Raw genomic sequence first — 18,102 nt, 5'->3', positions numbered from 1 at the left:
TCGCTGTCTGTAAGGAGCTTGTACATTCTCCTGTGTCTGCGTGGGTTTCCTCCAGGTGCTCCGGTTTCCTCCCACATTCCAAAGACGTACGGGTAGATTAATTTGGGTTTAAACTGGGTGGAACGGACTAGTTGGGCCGGAAGGGCCTGTTACCACGCTGTAAAATAAAATTTAATTTAAAAAAAGCAGGCAGGATAGACAAAGGAGAGTCAGTGGATGTTGTTTACTTGGATTTTCAGAAGGCCTTTAACAAGGTGCCACGCATGAGGCTGCTAAACAAGATAGGAGCCCATGGTATGACAGGAAAGGTGCCAGCATGGAAAGAAGATTGGCTGACTGGCAGAAGGCAAACAGTGGGAATAATAGGATCCTTTTCTAGTTGGCTGCCGGTGTTTTATGGTGTTCCTCAGGGGTCGCTGTTGAGTCCACTGCTGTGTGAAGCCCACTGAAGAAGTAATTCGTTGAGTTTACTAGGATCAGGGGTTCAACTGGAACTGATAAGTCTTGTTTTCATTGCAGTGTGAATGTTGGAGACGATCAGAGAAGTAGGTGATCAGAGGTTTATGTTCATCTGAACTTCAGATGCTGTCTGTGGACATATGTTTGTAAAAACTTAGTTACTCCTATAATTTCACTGTATGCAAACAGTTAAATGATAAAATAATTTAATGTATATGACAGCTATTGCTGTTAAATATTTGTTACTTTTCTAGCAAAGAGCCTTGCCTGAAATTGGGTGAAGTATCCGGGACTTGTGGTATAAATTTTGACATTGTTGTATCAAGCCACTGCTGTTAGTTGCGTGCTGTTCATTATCAGTAAAGGATCTATGGTTATAACCACCATCCTGTTTAGTTGCCTCACGAAACAATGTAGAAAGTATAAATGGGTGCTACAAGATGATTTGTTTCCGTCCACTTCCTCCATTGACCTTTCAAGTTTTGCAATTCTGCCCAGCTAATCCAGTTACAATGTGTTCATGAGAACAAATGTTTCCACAACTATTGTTCTGATGGTTGTCATGAGTTGAAATATGAATGTTTCTCTTTCCTAAAGATACTTAACATTTGGCGCCATGAGGAAAATCTAGGAGCCTGAATGCAATTTATTTTCCATGACTAAAATTTCATGCCAAAAACTACTGAAGGAATAAGCCTCTCATTGACAACAACAATAAATAAAGAAGGATTTTAATTGATTATTATTACTATTATGATTAATTAGTTAAATAATTAACACCGAGCAGGAATTTAATTCCATAGAACAACATTTAACACAGCAAAGGGCTCCCAAACACTTCACAGCAATGTACGAGGTAAAAGAAAGTATGGTAAAACGATGAAGGAGACATTGGGAAATATTCCCAAGTAATGAGCACAATGACGGGAAAGTTTTGGAAATGGAATCCTGGAAATAAAAACATCGTCTTCAAGAATGGCAGCACGGTTTCGATTTTCGCTTTGATGAAGTGCGTAGTTTCATGAGATGTTAATTCTGTACCATCGATATTCTCTCTGCACTATGAAAAGAATAATGAATACTTAGTCTTGTCATAAATTGTGATCTCAGTCATGGTCATCAGGGAATCTTCATTTTACCTCATGGGCCGAGCTACGAAGATCTGCTTCATCGCGTCTCTGCAAAAGACAAGGGTGAATTGATCAGACTTATCTGCACTGGGAACTCCAGTTCACACGACCGTTCACAGCAGAATTCTGTGTGCAGCTGGCTCAAGGACTCCAACCTCATCCACATCAAGCAGTCCAATTCATTCTGCACACGAAAATTATGCCAACACTTGCTGATAACATTTACACAGGGCATTTGTTCAGCCAGATGTTGTGAAATGCTTCATGTAAACACAGTTTACTTGAAGCATTTGTTCAGCCATAGGTTGTGAAATGCTTCATGTAAACACAGTTTACTTTCCTTTCAGTGATCAATGTATTGGAAAGCCCCAATAGAAAGCACTTAGGAGCATTCAGCGATTCCGCACATGTCCATCCAACCTACCTTGGTTTCTCTTGTGTACCATGTGAATGAAATCGTACAGATGCTCAGTAGAGCGAAGAGCAGCCAGCGCCCCACATTCCATTTCATGTAACTGAGGGAAGAGGAAGAGATACAGATTCAGTCAGAGGAAGTGAGACAACATTGTGTTTGAAACAGTAATCTCCTGCTTCCTCTGTGATCTCAGTGGAAAGGAGTGAGGTAAAGCGGCAGAACGAAAGGAGTTCAGCTGGGAGACCAACTGAGAGAGGGAAGTCACTTGTGATCATCAGTTACAGACCTAATTACTGGGACAAACAAACCAGGACTGGAAATTAGGCATTGCTACTGAAATGCATTTTGAAAACAATAACAAGGGTAAAGAGAGGTGGTGCCTCTGGAGCTAGTGCAATGCAATTGGGAAAAGGGGACACAACTATAAGGAAGAGAAAAGTACATCCTACAAAAATATAGTAGAGACATAATGCCTTCGGTGAGAATATTCAAGAAAATTTAATGAGGTGGAATATCTGATTGTTAAATGGCAGAGCAGGATGGATGGACCAAGTGTCCTACTGCACTGAAATATTCTGTTCTCATGAAATATATTTGGATGATAATGGAGATGGACATAAGTAGGAGGAGAGATTGAAGAAAGGATATTCTTGAGGGGGTTGGTATAGAACATAAGAAGATACAGGTGCAAGAATCCTGCAGAACAATAATGGGAAACATTTGGTGGTGTTCAGTAAAGAGTAGAAAATATATTCCTCAAAGAGGAAAAAATACAAACTGAAACTTAAGAGACTCCATTGGTAAAGAAAGACAATAGGAACTACTCAGGTAAAGAAAGTTAACTGTTTCACATTTAATTTTCTTTTTGGGATCTAGGCTTACTGACAAGACCAAGATTATTGCCCCTAACTGATTATTAAGGTAGTGAAGATACTGCTCACTCGGGAGTTCCAGGATTCAGATTCAGCCACGTTGAAAGCATGGCTATATATAGTCAGAGTGGTGTGCAGCTTGGAGTGGGCCTTTTTAACCTGATGAAGTCAAGTTCCATGAATGTTTAGGAGTTTCACTGCACTGCCCTCATGAATATATTTTGGTGTTACTCCAAAAAAAAACTCAATCGAATTGTTGTCAGACAGGATCTCCCTCTGACAAAATCCATGCTGGCTATCTCTGGTTAACCCCCACTTTTCTTTGTACAGATCCTCAGAACTTTTCGTTTCCAATAACCTCCCTACCTCTGACATTTGGAGTGGAGAGGGAGCAAAGAAGATTTACACAGATGATGTTAAGAATGAAAGCATCAGTTCCATTCTGATGAGCAACATCCCAAATAATAAATGATTTTCACTTTAATGAAATCATTCACCAGAATATTTCAGGGAAGAAATTTGTTTTTAAATATCCAACTTTAAACACAGACAAGAGCATCTGTTATTTTCTGATCTTTGCTCATGACATAGCAGGAGGCTACTTGGTCCATTGAGCGTGTACCAGCTCTCAGATCTTTCCTGTCAGCACAACCATGCACTCAGCTTCCAATCTCTGGTTTGATTGAAGACAATACTCTCAGAGACATTGAAGAAAACACGAGCAAATGAAAGAGGAAATTATCTCCCAATCATCTCCCATATGGAAGCAGTGCCAACCACACACCAACAATGAGAACATTGTACCATTCAGCAAAATTGGATCGACTGCTTTCTCTTCGACCTTACTTGGATCTTATTTCTGTATTTACAGATTGTGTGGCTGTCGTTGATTCTGTTGTAGACGTTTCACAAGAATATTCATGTCCTGGTGAGACAAGGAAATAAAAGCTTTTCAACCGCTTTTCATTTTAAGCAAATAAGAGAGCACGATTGGCGGAGGAGAGCTCATGACGTGGGTAAAGGGCTAATTGGTTTCATGGACATGGTGACGTTTCTTCAGTCTTTTGCAGCAAACAAGAGATGCTGCCAACTTGTGTCTGTTGGCCATATTTACTGCAATTTCTGTTTCCTTCCCATTTCTGAGCACTGGTGAAACAAATATGGTTCTGCAACTGTTAAAGGGCTTGAATTGGTGGGATTGCAGACACTATTTAAACCTATGTAAACATAGGGCAAGTTCTGACCAGGGACCAGGTCTCTGCCAGCACTGGTTGATCCATTTCTGATGGCCCAGCAGCTCTGAAGGGATGTCCATAGCTGGGCATTTAGTGTATGAGGAGACATTCGACTATATACGTCTTTTGAATTCAATTACAATGCACGTGGTTTTCTCATTTAAAGTTAGAACCTACACAAGTCGGCAGATTATCCCTCTAGGACTAGTACAAAATATTCCCAGCAGGATTTGGCAGTAGTTTTTGGAGAGTTTGAACCATCGGAGTCGTGGAGCCATAACAGTGCATCAAGTCTCGCCAGCCATCAAGCTCCCATTTACACCAACCCTGCATTGGCCGCTTGATATTTTCATCACATTCCTATCAACTCCTCCCAGATTCTACCACTCAACTACACGTTATGGATAATTTGCAGTGGCCAAGTTAACCTACCAGTCCGCGCATCATGGGATGTAGGAGGAAACCCTCATGGTCACGGGAGAGCGTGCAAATTTCACACAGAAAGCACCGGCGGTGAGGCTTGAAAACAGGTCGCTGCAGCTGTGAGGTTGCAGCTCCACTCGCTGGGTTACAGTGCCACCCCCTGTAGAGGTCTGGAACCTGTTGGCAGCAAAGTAAATGAGCAGTGGAAATAAAGGCAGACATTAAACGGGATCATAGGATTGAAGAATGTTAAAAATTCAAATTTAAATGCGTGACTGTTGAAGGATATCCACAGTTAAAGGCACAAATAACAGCATGATTTAATTACGCTTACTGAAACGTGGCTGAAGTCTGACCAAAGCTGGGATATAAATAACTAAATGTTCAAGGCATTTAATATTTCGGACGGACAGGCTAGTGGACAAAGAATGTGAAGCAGTGCCATTATTGGGGGATTTTATCACTGCAGCAGTTAGAAACGATCTGCGCTGGACTGAGCATGGTGTTAGATAAGATTCAGTTGGACAGAGGCAGCAGGGGGCAGAGGACATCAGCAGAGGTTGTTTCTGGGCCTCTAAACAGCAGTAGTGCGACAGAGAATGGTATAAAGAATGAAATTAGAGATGATTGTAACAGGAATGTTGCAGCAATAATAAGGACAATTTAAATATAAACTGGGCAAATCAAGTTCGTACTAATACTGTAGAAGATTCATTTCAGGAATGCATGCAAGATGGTTTTCAATGTCAGTGTGTTGAAGAACTAATAGAGAAAAGGGATCTAGATTTAGCACTATGCAATGAGAAAGGGTTCCAAAGACGTACGAGTAGGTTAATATGGGTTTAAAATGGGCGGCGCGGATTCCTTGGGCCAGAACGGCCTGTTACCACGCTGTAAATAAAATTTAAATTTAAAATTTAATAGTCATAGATTCAGACTGCATAGGAACAGACTGCACATCTCTTAGAGTCCCTGGTGACCAGCAAGGACCAATTCACGTTGATCCTACACTAATCCCATTTTATACTTCTCACAATATCCACATAATGATCTTGCTGTTAATCATTGAGTGATCGTATTATGGTGGAGTTTTATATTATCTTTACAAATGATGAAATTCAATCTGGAAACCAGAGTTGTCAATGAAACCAAAGGAAGCTCTGATAATATGAAGAACAGATTGGAGATGGCAGATAATGACAGGATCTGAAGAAAGTATACATGATTTGATATATTCCTTCAAGGGACAAAGACACAACAGCAGTAGTGGTCGAATCAGAATTTGTAGGAGAAATTGAAGATAGTATTAAGTCCAGAGGAAAGGCAGATAATTTTTCCAGAAAAGAGCAGTAGGACTGAGGATTTGGAACATTTTAGAATTCAGCAAAGACTGATCAATAAATTTGATAAAGAAAGGGAAAATGAAGAGTGAGAGAAAACTAGCAAGAAATGTGGAAGCAGACAGTTTCAATAGTTTCAATCAACAACCAGAAATTAAACCAGATAAAACATAACACCATACCAGCAAGAACTGGCAGAGGCAGGAGATTCTGTGGTGAGGGACTCACAACCCAAAGAGATAAATGCTTCCCATTCTCTGCAAGGTGGTGATGGAATAATCCCCACAGCAAGGGATGAGTCCAGCTCCAACAGCAGTTGAGAGATTCAGTGCTATTCAGGAGAAATCAGTCGCTTCATTGCACAACATCGATTACCCCGGACATTCCATCCCTCCGCCACTTACCAGTGCGAGAGAATCGCATCACATAATTTTTGAACACTGTCATATTAATCATTTCACTGGATTTTTTTCCGTAGTTATTTGAAGCTGTGCAGTAATATTGATGGTTTGGGTGTTTGAAGGATTGACAATGTAGATCCAGTTTACTGGCGTCCGAGACCTTTGAATCCACAGATGGGGTCTTGTCATACCAGGTGTACTGAATGGGAAGGGATCCCTGGACAGACTCACAGGACACTGACAATGAGCCCCCGAGACGTGACACGTTTGCTGGTGACAGAAATCCGATCACAGGAACAGACACGGGTTCTGTGGGAAAGGATTAAATAATCAGACACTGAGTAAACAACTGAAAATCAAACACAGCATTTTTCGGCACTTCTGTGTCTCAGCCAGGACCCGCCAGGTTGGAATCTCACCAGCTCACTACCTCTCTTTGTCTCTGCATCATCCCAGCTGCCTGAACTGTCATGTCTGCCATTATCCCAGAACACAGCAGGACTCCAGGTCAGGACAGCAGCGGTGACACTGAGGATGTGTCAGTGTGAAAATCAGGACTGCAGTTCCTCTCAGCAGCAGGGAGCCAGTCTCCAGTGGTTTGACTCTGGAATGGAGTGAGTCCTGGAAAACCTCAGCACAATATCAGGGCAGGAAATTATAAACTATATGTCACATGTTCGGTGGGTTTCGGGAGAGAGTGTAACTGTGATTGGTTTCAGACCTACAGCAGGAAGGGAACACTTTGGCGCTGATATTTACACGGAGGCAGTGAGGGAGGGTGTGAGGCTGGGAAGCCCAGAAACCCCGGGAAGGTGGAGGTCGCCCGGAATTTAATGGTGGGACCTCATTAGAATTCCTTTACTCTGCTTCCTACCGGGAATGGGCCGGATGGAGATGCTGGCTGCCGGGCGGTGGGTGGTCAGTGGGTGCTGGGGGTGGGGGCTCGGAGCACATTGACGGGGACAGAGGGAGAGAGAGACCGCGGGGTGGGGGAGGGAGTGACTGATCCCTGAGGTGGGGGCGGGGAGTAGGCTGGCCTGCCGACAATACAAAGCGTCGGCGATCATGAAGGTGTCAGCTGATGGGACAATATTCCACAGAGAGCGGACGATTGGAAAAGCAGATCATTGCCGGTCAGATAAGGTGCTGTGTTGTTTGAACGTGTGTAACTTCAGAACGTTTTCTGCATAAATTCGGTCATTTAATTTTTAAATGATTTGATTTGATTTAATTAACAGAGTCATAGTTTATGGTGCAATGAGAGGGGAAATGAACACGTTGGTTTCAACTCCAAATGAAATAAAATACTGCAGTTGATGGAAAGTTGAAATAAAAACAGAAGTACTGGAAATGCCCAAACATATCAGAAGTTCTGGCCAAGGTTCTCGGAACTGAAGCCTTAACTCTTTCTGTTTCACAGAGTCATCAAGCCTCACATCACAGAAACCGGTCCTTCAGCCAACGACGTCAATGTCGACCTGTTTGCCCATCTACACTGATCTCACTTGTCCGCATTAGTCTCGTATCCTTCAAAGTCTTGCCTATGTAAGGGTCTGTCTGAATGCCTGGTAAATGTAGTGATTGTATCTGATTCCAGCACCTCCTTTGGCAGCGAGTTCCAGATATCAACCACTCGCAGTGTGATAAAACGGTCCGATTCTCTTTAAATGTCCCATGAAGTGAATATCACCACGGGTCACAAAGATTCAGCAAACCCTGAGACAGGCACCAAAATGCGTTCCGAGCTCCCACCACCTTAAAACCACGCCCTCTTGTTTTTGACACTCCTACCATGGGAAAATATTGTGACTATCTCCCGTAATCTTATATATTTCTATCAGGCACCCCTCAGCCCCCTTCGCTCCAGGGAAAACACACCAGCTCTTCCAATTTCTCCCCACAACTAAAATCCCCTATTGGAGGCAACATTCTGGTGAAGCTCCTCTGCAGTCTCCCAGCACAATAACACCCATCCTCCTGCGCTGAGACTAGAACTGTGATCAGACCCGTGGGCTTTGGTGAAGGAATTAGGAATTGGATCCAGCTGTTCCTCACAGACATCAGTAGTGTCATCCAAGTCAATGGGTGGGAAACAAATAGCTTCCCCTTCATCTTGAGTAAGGTAACATTACCCACTCTTTCCTGTCTTGTTTGTGTGTTGCAAAGAGACCTTTGCCAAATCCGTCAGAAAGAGGGGGATAAGAGAGGTGATGATGCCAGGCAGTGGGGGAACTCGAATCAACACCGTCCCCCCCCCCCCCCCATCCCATACATGGATGATATCACTGTCCTGTGCACAGATCTGCAGATTGATTACAATTTACAACTAATCTAAGCTGGCCTCAGGGGGCAGAGTCCTCCACAGGAAAAGCAAGGCCATGTCCTTCGGCAACTGGCCCAACATGTCCTCCATTCTCTTTACCACCATGTCTGACTACCTGAAAATGCTGGGGATCTGGCTCAGAGGAGTCAGGGAGTGCAGGAAGATTTGGCTGGTCCTGTTGATGAAGGTGCATCAGAAATGGGAAATATGACGATTGTGTACACTGCCCTCGGGATGATCACCAATCTCTTGATGGACTGTGCATTTGCAAAAAGGTGTGGAAAAGGACGCAAGGGTCCTCGTCAAGATTCATCCCAAGCAGTTGTGTAGCAGAGGACTGTCTGATGTATGGACTCATCCCACGGACCCATACCAAGACAAATAGGAAGCAAGGCTAGAAGAGCATCAATCTGGTGAAAAAGACACCTTGGTCTGCATGAAACCTGTTGTTCTTCCAATACAAAGATAGATCTGTAAGGGAATATTGCCACTTGGCACATTCTAGGCTGCAGGACACGCTGAAGCTCGCTGCCGCCAACACAAAGGCTTTATGGGGAAGGACTGCAGTCTGAAGTCCTGACACCACTAGATAGTGTGGGACTGGGTCCTGTGTAAAAGCCTCTCAAACACCAGAATTGTGTATTGTCCAAAGAGGCTACAGGAGTGTCAATGGCACCATATACATAGGACATGCTATCATTACAAATGTATAGACACAATAATATGATGAATGTATAGATTAGATGAGCCTTGCACTTTTTGTATTCCTTGTATATAGTTTATGTGAATAAAGTTTATTTTTGAAATTAAAAGAAAGCTTCATAAATGTTCCTTTCTGTGTCATGGTGCCCCCATTTCCTCCCTCAGTGGGACATTCCACTTGGTCTGTGATTGTGCATGGACCTTCCTGCAGTCTGTAGATTAGGGCAACTCTGGGATTTCCTCCTTCTCTGAATCCTACACACATCTTGGTGACTAAAACCACCTGTGGGACCTTGAGGCAGTGCCCACACTCTTCCGTTTATTAATGTCAGTAGGGATGGCAGGAATCAAACTGTTCGGCCCATCAGGTCTCTCCTGACAGGATCACAGATGACCATCCTGACACATGCTGCATGTTGGCTGCAAAGATCCTCACAGCAGATCGAACAGCCCCACATCCATCTCTCTGATGGCCTGTGGACAAGGCACAGGTCATCAGCTGGTGCATCCTGTGGTAGTTGAGACATGTTGATATGGGTGAGGCTTGTCCTCATGGGTGGGATGTCCTCATGGGCGTAACTTGTTCATATGGGTAGAGCTTGTTGTCATGGCTGGGACTTGTACTTGGGCTGGGTCTCATCCTTATGGGTCATCAGCCAATAGTAATCAGATTTGTGTTGCGTACTAAAATTCACTGAGCGTCATTGAGTCAAACAGCATGGAAATAGGCCCTTCAGCCCAACTCATCCATGCTGACTGGGTTGCCCAACGAGCTAATCCCATTTGCCCACGTTTGGCCCATAACCCTCTAAACCTCTCCTATCCACGAACTTATCTAGATGGCTTTTAAATGTTACTAGTGTGCCCGCCTCAACCACTATTTCTGGCAGCTCATTCCAAATACCCACCCTTTGCATTAAGAAGCTGCCCTTGATGTCCCTTCTAAATCTCTCACCTCTGAATTTAAACCTATGCTCTCTTGTTTTCAGCACTCCCTCCCTGGGAAAAAGATGTGCCTTGGCCCCTTACAAACTTATATACCTCTGTCAGGTCACCCCTCATTCTCCAGTGTTTCAGGAAATAAAGTCCTAGTCAACACAAACTCTCCTCATAACTCAGGCCCTCACGTCCAGGCAACATCTTGGTAAATCTTTTCCGCACTCCTTCTGGTTTACTAACTTCTTTCCTATAAAAGGCTGACTAAAACTGTACACAATACTCCAAGTGTGGCCTTACCAATGTCTTCAATAACAGCAACATAACTTCTTAACTCCTATACTCAATGCCCTGACTGTTGAAGGCCAGCATGCTAAATGCTTTCTTCACCACCATCTATGACACTGCTTTCAGTGAACTATGCACTTGCACTCCTAGGTCCCCCTGTTCCATAACACTCCCCAGAGCCCTACCATTCACTGCACAAGTCCTACCCTGGTTTGCCCTCTCAAAATACAATACCTCACATGTATCTGGATTGAAAGCCATTTGCCAATTCACAGCCCACGTACATGCACCTGTCTGCATCAACGACGCTGAGCTTGAGAGGGTTGAGAGCTTCAAGTTCCTGGGAGTGAACATCACCAATAGCCTGTCCTGGTCAAATCACATAGATGCCATGGCCACAAAAGCTCACCAAGCCTCTACGTCCTCAGGAGGCTCAAAAAATTTGGTATGTCCCCTTTGACACTCACCAACTTTTATCGATGCTCCATAGAAAGCATCCTATCTGGATGCATCACGGCTTGGTACGGCAACTGTTCTGCCCAGAACCACAAGAAACTGCAGAGAGTTGTGGACACAGCCTAGTGCATCACAGACACCAGCCTCCCCTCCTTGGACTGTCTTTACTTCTCGTTGTCTTGGTGTAGCAGCCAGCATAATCAAAGACCCCACCCACCCAGGGCATTCTCTCTTTTCTCCTCTTCCATCAGGTAGAAGATACAGGAGCCTGAGGGCACGTACCACCAGACTTAGGGACAGCTTCTATCCCACTGTGATAAGACTGTTCAAAGGTTCCCTTATACGATGAGATGAACTCTGACCTCACGATCTACCTTGATGCGACTTTGCACCTTATTGCACTGCACTTTCTCGGTAGCTGTGACACGTTACTCTGTACTGTTATTGTTTTTTTACCTGTACTACCTCAATGCACTCTGTGCTAACTCAATGTAACTACACTGTGTAATGAGTTGACCTGTACGATCAGTATGCAAGACAAGTTTTTCACTGTACCTCAGTACAAGTGACAATAATAAACCAATACCAATAACTGATCAAGATCCCCCTCTAAGTTTTTCATAACCTTCTACACTATCTACAACACCACCTATTTTAATATCATTTGCAAAGTTATTAACTATACCTTGTACATTCACATCCAGATCGTTTATATAAATTACAAATAACAAAGGTCCCAGCACCGACCCCTGTGACACACCACTGGACACAGGGCTCCAGTCTGAGAAATAACCCTCAATCATCACCTTCTGCTTCCTACCACTGAGTCAATTATGAATCCAATCCACTATCTCCCCCAGATCCCATGCAATCCAACCTTCCAGACTAGCCTGCCATGGGACCTTGCTTAAGTCCATATAAACAACATCCACTGCCCTAGCCTCATCTACCCTCTTGGTTACCTCCAATAAGAACTCAAAGAGATTTATTGGACATGACTTCCCATGCACAACATCATGCTGACTATCCCAAATCAGACCCTGTCTCTCCAAATGTTGGTAGATCCTCTCCCTCAGAATTCCCGCCAGCAATTTACCCTCCACCAATGTCAGACTCACAGGCCTGTAGTTTCCTGGCTTGCTTTTGCAACCCTTTTTAAACAATTGTCCCACATTAGAGAGGCTTCCATGAGGAACCTTATCAAATGCCTTACTGAAATCCATGTACACCACAGCCACTGCTCTACCTTCATCCATGTGCTTTGTCACATCCTCAAAGAATTCAATCAGGCTCGTGAGGCATGACCTGCCCCTCAAAGCCATGCTGACTGTCCCTAATCAGCCTGTTTCACCAAATGCCTATAAATCCTGTCTCTAACAATCTTCTCCAGTAATTTTCCCACCACCAGTGAGACTCACTGGTCTGTATTCCCAGGATTATCCCTACTCCCATTTTTAAATAGTCCTCACTTCTCTCTTAAGTGCACTCCTACACCTTTTGTAGTCATCAAGAGATTCACTAGTTCCCAACTGCTTATGCACTGTGTATTGGCTCTGTAGCTGTGACACTTTACTCTGTACTGAGTTTCTTGACCAGAGCCTCAATGCCTCTTGTCAACCAGGGTTCCTGAAACCTGCTAGCCTTGACCTTCACTTTAACAGGAAAATGCAGACCCTTGACATCACACTTTTAAAGGCCTCCCAACTGGCAGACACTCCTTTCCCTGCAAACAATCTCACCCAACCAACGACTGCAAGATCCTGACTCATGGCTCCAGAACTTGCTCTGCCCCAGTTCAGGACCTTAACCTGTGAATTGGTCATATCCTTCTCCATAACTATTTTAAAGCAAATAGAATTATGGTCACTGGACCCAAAGTGCTCACTGACTGACACTTCCGCCACATGCCTAATATAAATGTTAAATTTAATTTGGAGGGTTAGAAATTCTAAATGTTCGACTGTGCTTTCACTGTCAGGCTTTCTGCTGCCTTCTTCCTCTTTTATAACATGCAAGATTTCTGTTAGAAAGTTCTTTAGCTCTGAGAAAAGGGAACAGAGAACTACATAGCTGACAAGTGCTGACACCGGCCTCTGTGAATTAAAAAAATTATGGTTCCACTTCTTCTCATTTGTGCATTGCCTGGTGAATGAGAGCAAGAACTGGACATTCTAGTAATTAGTAGCAACACACAACAAGCTGGAGGAACTCAGCAGGTCGGGCAGCAGTTATGGAGAGAAATGGACAGTCGACGTTTCGGGGCAAGGCCCTTAATCAGGACTGGAAAGATAAGGGGGAGGTGGCCTGTATAAAAAGGTGCGGGGAAGGGGTGAAGCAAGAGCTGGAGGGTGGTAGGTGGATCCAGGTGAGGGGGGTGATAGGCAGGCGAGGGAGTGGGAGAGTGGGAATGATGTAAGAAGCTGGGAGGTGATAGGTGGAAGTGACAAAGGGCTGGAGACTGATAGGAGAGGACAGCGGACCATGGAATAAAGGGAAGGAGGTGAGGAGGGGAACTGGTGGGGGGAATGTGTGGGTGATCAAGAGGGCGGGGAAGGAGAATGAGTTTGGGTGATAATTGCCTGTGAGATAAAGTGAAAAAGGGGAACAGAGGGGAATGGTTACTGGAAATTAGAGAAACCAACATTCATGCCATCAGGTTGGAGACTACCAAGGTGGAATATGAGGTGCTGTTCACTCAGGAACTGACAGTAGGTGGGTGAGGGGAGGAGGGACTGTGGAGTTGTTGATAGAACAGGAGGGTCTGGGACGAGGAGCAGGGACTCCCCACTGGTCCAGTGCCGTTCTCCGACCCCACCAACAGCGAGCTGTAATCAGTGTTAGTTGGGGTCTCTTGCACCTCAGCAGAAATGGTTAGCTGTGTGGAGAGAAGTAGATGCAAAAAAATGTAGCTTAATAACTGGGGTTGTTTTAAATCTTTTTCTCTGCGCCATCATACCAGGCATCCACCAATCTATCTAAAACTCCATTTCTAATTGTGAATAAATATAAACAGTTCAATTGAAAAGGTTCTGTTATCAGTAATGAAGTCAAACTGGAAGGCTACCAATTTTTCTCTATGAAAAGTGACATTTAAATTTCATCCACTATTCACTGAAGGTTGTTGTGGGAATAATCTCTCAAAGAGAACCTGTGCTCTCTGTTAATTCTTGTTCAGACTCTTCTGCTGTCTGTCATCTAAACCCTCTGTGATCGAGGATAGGAAGTTCTAGGAGGCTGTGATGTCTGCTGTCTTTCTACCATGCAGACCGGCATTAAAGGATTTACTGATCCTCAGTCTGTATCAGTCTGTGATGACCTTACTGAGTCATCCTCTTCCTTCAGGCCATGGATCACAGAGCTGCCCCAGTGAAGTTTTTGAAAGTGATGTCAGCATGTCTCATCCTGCTCCATGTCTTCCACCCCACCCCTCAACCCCCGTACCTCAACTGCAGAAGCAGAAGATTCTGCAAATTCGTCTGGAATTGAAACAATTCCTTCTGACGTAGTCATGCTTTCTGAACACCTTCAATTATGAAGAACCCTCTTGATGTTCACCTTGGATGCTTCCTCCCAGTTCATTGGGGAGCCAAAGAGGGGCATTATAATTCTCCAACTTGCATAGCCTTTCTTCAGTTGTTCGGCTTTCTCTAAGGTCAGCAGCATCATGTTCAACTTCCATATCTACAAACCTGCTGAGTGCCTTCCCCTCCCCCCTTACAGTAGATGGCTCCAACACCTAGGTGGACTTCCTGTAAAGTAGAACTGTCTGCTCAGATACTCACCCAGCCATGGCCAAGCTCATCCTTATAAATGCTTCATCTGTGGCCTGTGCTGTTGGGTTTGAGGGAGGTGAATATTCTTGCCAATCTCAATGTTTTTCCAATTTAAAATCTTTTATTTCACCTCTACACAATTCACCATAGTCTTCCTACAAGACATGCGATCACCAGTTTTGCTAACATTTTAACCTCTTTCCTTTATTTTTTTTGCTTTCCACTACATTCTAGTATTTGATGAAAGATCATTTATTTTTATTTATTAAGTGTGTAGAAGGAACTTTACACAGTTTGGCAATAGCTGTCTCACTCTCATTTCTCAAATAAAGTTTCATACTCTCCCCTTCCTCATTCATAATTCTAGTAAATTTCACTTTGATGGCCATTTATCTCCGAGGAATAAGTACTGAGTGATGGACAAGTGCTGGCCTTGCCTCTGCAAATAAAACAATGTGGATTCTGATTCTTCTCATCTGTTCTCCACCTGGTGAGTGACAGTCAGATTGGGACATTCTGATAATCAGTTAGTTTGAGTGTCCTCCACCATTCCCATAGCAGAGATGTTTAAATGTATGTAGTTATTATACTTCTAATGGTACAAAATGTTCAGTAAATATAACTGGATGATTTTGCAGTATGGTAAAGTAACCACCTTCTCTCTGTACCACTGTACCATACAAATCATCACCAATGTATCGGAATCTATTATTGATTGTGAATAAGACAAAATGGACATTTATTTGAAAAACAGAGGTTTGCGTTAGTAATGTCATCAAAGTGCAAAGGCATCTTTTCCATTCGTAAAACACATTTACTGCTCTGTAATTCTCAGTAAAAGTAGCAGGGGGATGGTTTCCGAAAATAAAATGTCTCCAAATTACACGGAACCTCTTAGTTAAAGTAACGCTCATGAAAATTTTTCTGCCTCATTCCCTCAGGGGTTAAGGGTTAATCTACAGCACTCTTATAATAAGGAACTATTTCCTTCTCATTATTTCTACTCTTTACATTTGTCAAATTCAGTAACATTACATGCTAATTTTTCTGCCAAAGAAATGTGAGATTTTGTTACTGATTCTCAGGATACAGGGTTCATTCTCTGCCAAATTCAGGATTTATTGTCTTGAATTCAGTATATTTCTGGCCTGTTTCAGAGGGGCAGTTAGTAGTCAAGCAGATTGGTGGGTCTAGAGTCATGTTTTTATGGCATTCTGCTGCTTTCTTCATCACCATTACCAATGAAAGCTCTTTAATTTCACACTTGCTTAATTTCATGAATTTAAACAGTCCGATTGTCTCAGAAGGACTTCAGCTGATATCTCCAAATCAATAGCTGGGCTTCTGGATAACCAGCATGTGACTTTCAAACCGTTCCACTCCTCAACAGAATCTTATAATTTCATGTCTTGTTACTTTTGGAGAGAATGAAATTTTAGCATCACCACATAAATAACAGATTTTATTAGAAACCAAAATTGAAAATGCTAGAAACACTCAGCAAGTGAGACAGCAGCTGCAGAACGGCAAATGGAACGCTTGGCTTCATAGGTTGGGACAGAATATAAAAGTTACGTTGCATCTTTACAAAGCACTGGTCTGATCAGACTTGGAGTATGGTGTGCAGTTCTAGTCACAGCGCTATAGGATGGGTGTTATTGTGCTGGGAGACTGCAGAGGAGCTTCACCAGAATGTTGCCTCCAATAGGGGATTTTAGTTGTGGGGAGAAATTGGAAGAGCTGGTGTGTTTTCCCTGGAGCGAAGGGGGCTGAGGGGTGTCCTGATAGAAATATATAAGATTATGGGAGGGATAGATAAGGAAAATGGTCAAAATATTTTCCCATGATAGGAGTGTCAAAAACAAGAGGGCACGGTTTTAAGGTGGTGGGGGCTCGGAACGCATTTTGGTGCCAGTCTCAGAGTTTGCTGAATCTTTGTGGCCAGTGGCGATATTCACTTCATGGGATATTTAGAGAGAATCGGACCGTTTTATCACACTGCGAGTGGTTGATATCTGGAACTCGCTGCCAAAGGAGGTGCTGGAATCAGATACAATCACTACATTTACCAGGCATTCAGACAGACCCTTACATAGGCAAGACTTTGAAGGATACGGGCCTAATGCGGGCAAGTGAGATCAGTGTAGATGGGCAAACTGATTGACATTGACGTGGTGGGCTGAAGGGTCCGTTTCTGTGTTGTGAAGCTCGATGACTCTGTGAAACAGAGTTAACGCTTCAGTTCCGAGAACCTTGACCAGAACTTCTGGTGTGTTTGGGCATTTCCAGTACTTCTGTTTTTATTTCAACTTTTCATCAACTGCAGTATTTTATTTCATTTGGAGTTGAAACCAACGTGTTCATTTCCCCTCTCATTGCACCATAAACTATGACTCTGTTAATTAAATCAAATCAAAATCATTTAAAAATTAAATGACCGAATTTATGCAGAAAACGTTCTGAAGTTACACACGTTCAAACAACACAGCACCTTATCTGACCGGCAATGATCTGCTTATCCAATCGTCCGCTCTCTGTGGAATATTGTCCCATCAGCTGACACCTTCATAATCGCCGACTCCTTGAGTCGTCGGTCAGCCCCGCCGTTCACCAGCCCGCTCCCCGCCCCCACCTCAGGGATCAGTCACTCCCTCCCCCACCCCGCGGCCTCTCTCTCCCTCTGTCCCCGTCAATGCGCTCCGAGCCCCCACCCCGAGCACCCACTGACCACCCACCGCCCAGCAGCCAGCTTCTCCATCCGGCCCATTCCCGGTGGGAAGCAGAGTAAATGAATTCTAATGAGGTCCCACCATTAAATTCCGGGCGACCTCCACCTTCCCGGGGTTCCTGGGCTTCCCAGGCTCACTCCCTCCCTCGCTGCCTCCGTGTAAATATCAGCGCTAAAGGGTTCCCTTCCTGCTGCAGGTCACTGAAACCAATCACAGTTACACTCTCGCCCTGAACCCACCGAACATGGGACAGACATCCGACAATTTCCTGCCCTCATTTTGTGCTGAGATTTTCCAGGACTCCCTCCAACTTGTTCCCATTCCAGAGTCAAAACAGTGGACACTACTGGAGACTGTCTCCCTGCTGCTGAGAGACTGCAGTCTTGAATCCGATGTTCTTTCTTGCTAAGTTATAAAGTGTGCGGAAGCTAGCATCCCGGCCTTATTTATGGGGTTCAAAATTTTCTGCTTATTTTCTCCTTACACCCACTCCCCTCCATCAGCCACTCCCAGGTCCGAGACTGAGCCACCGAGCTCCCTCGTTCAGCGGCCTCTCCTCAGTTAGGAGTCCAGGTGCATTGAATGTTCTTCCCCAAGGTGGCATCTCAGCAGATGGAAGT

General features: G+C 44.0%; 1 protein-coding gene across 1 annotated transcript in view; it reads left to right on the top strand.

Moving 5' to 3' along the window:
* LOC127581022 (polymeric immunoglobulin receptor-like) overlaps positions 1 to 18,102 on the top strand; it is a 271,890-nt gene that overhangs the window by 251,874 nt on the left and 1,914 nt on the right. The window lies entirely within an intron of this gene.

This window comes from Pristis pectinata, chromosome 20 (genome assembly GCF_009764475.1).
Source record: "Pristis pectinata isolate sPriPec2 chromosome 20, sPriPec2.1.pri, whole genome shotgun sequence".
Taxonomy (NCBI): Eukaryota; Metazoa; Chordata; class Chondrichthyes; order Rhinopristiformes; family Pristidae; genus Pristis; species Pristis pectinata.
This window is presented reverse-complemented; position numbering and strand designations above follow the sequence as displayed.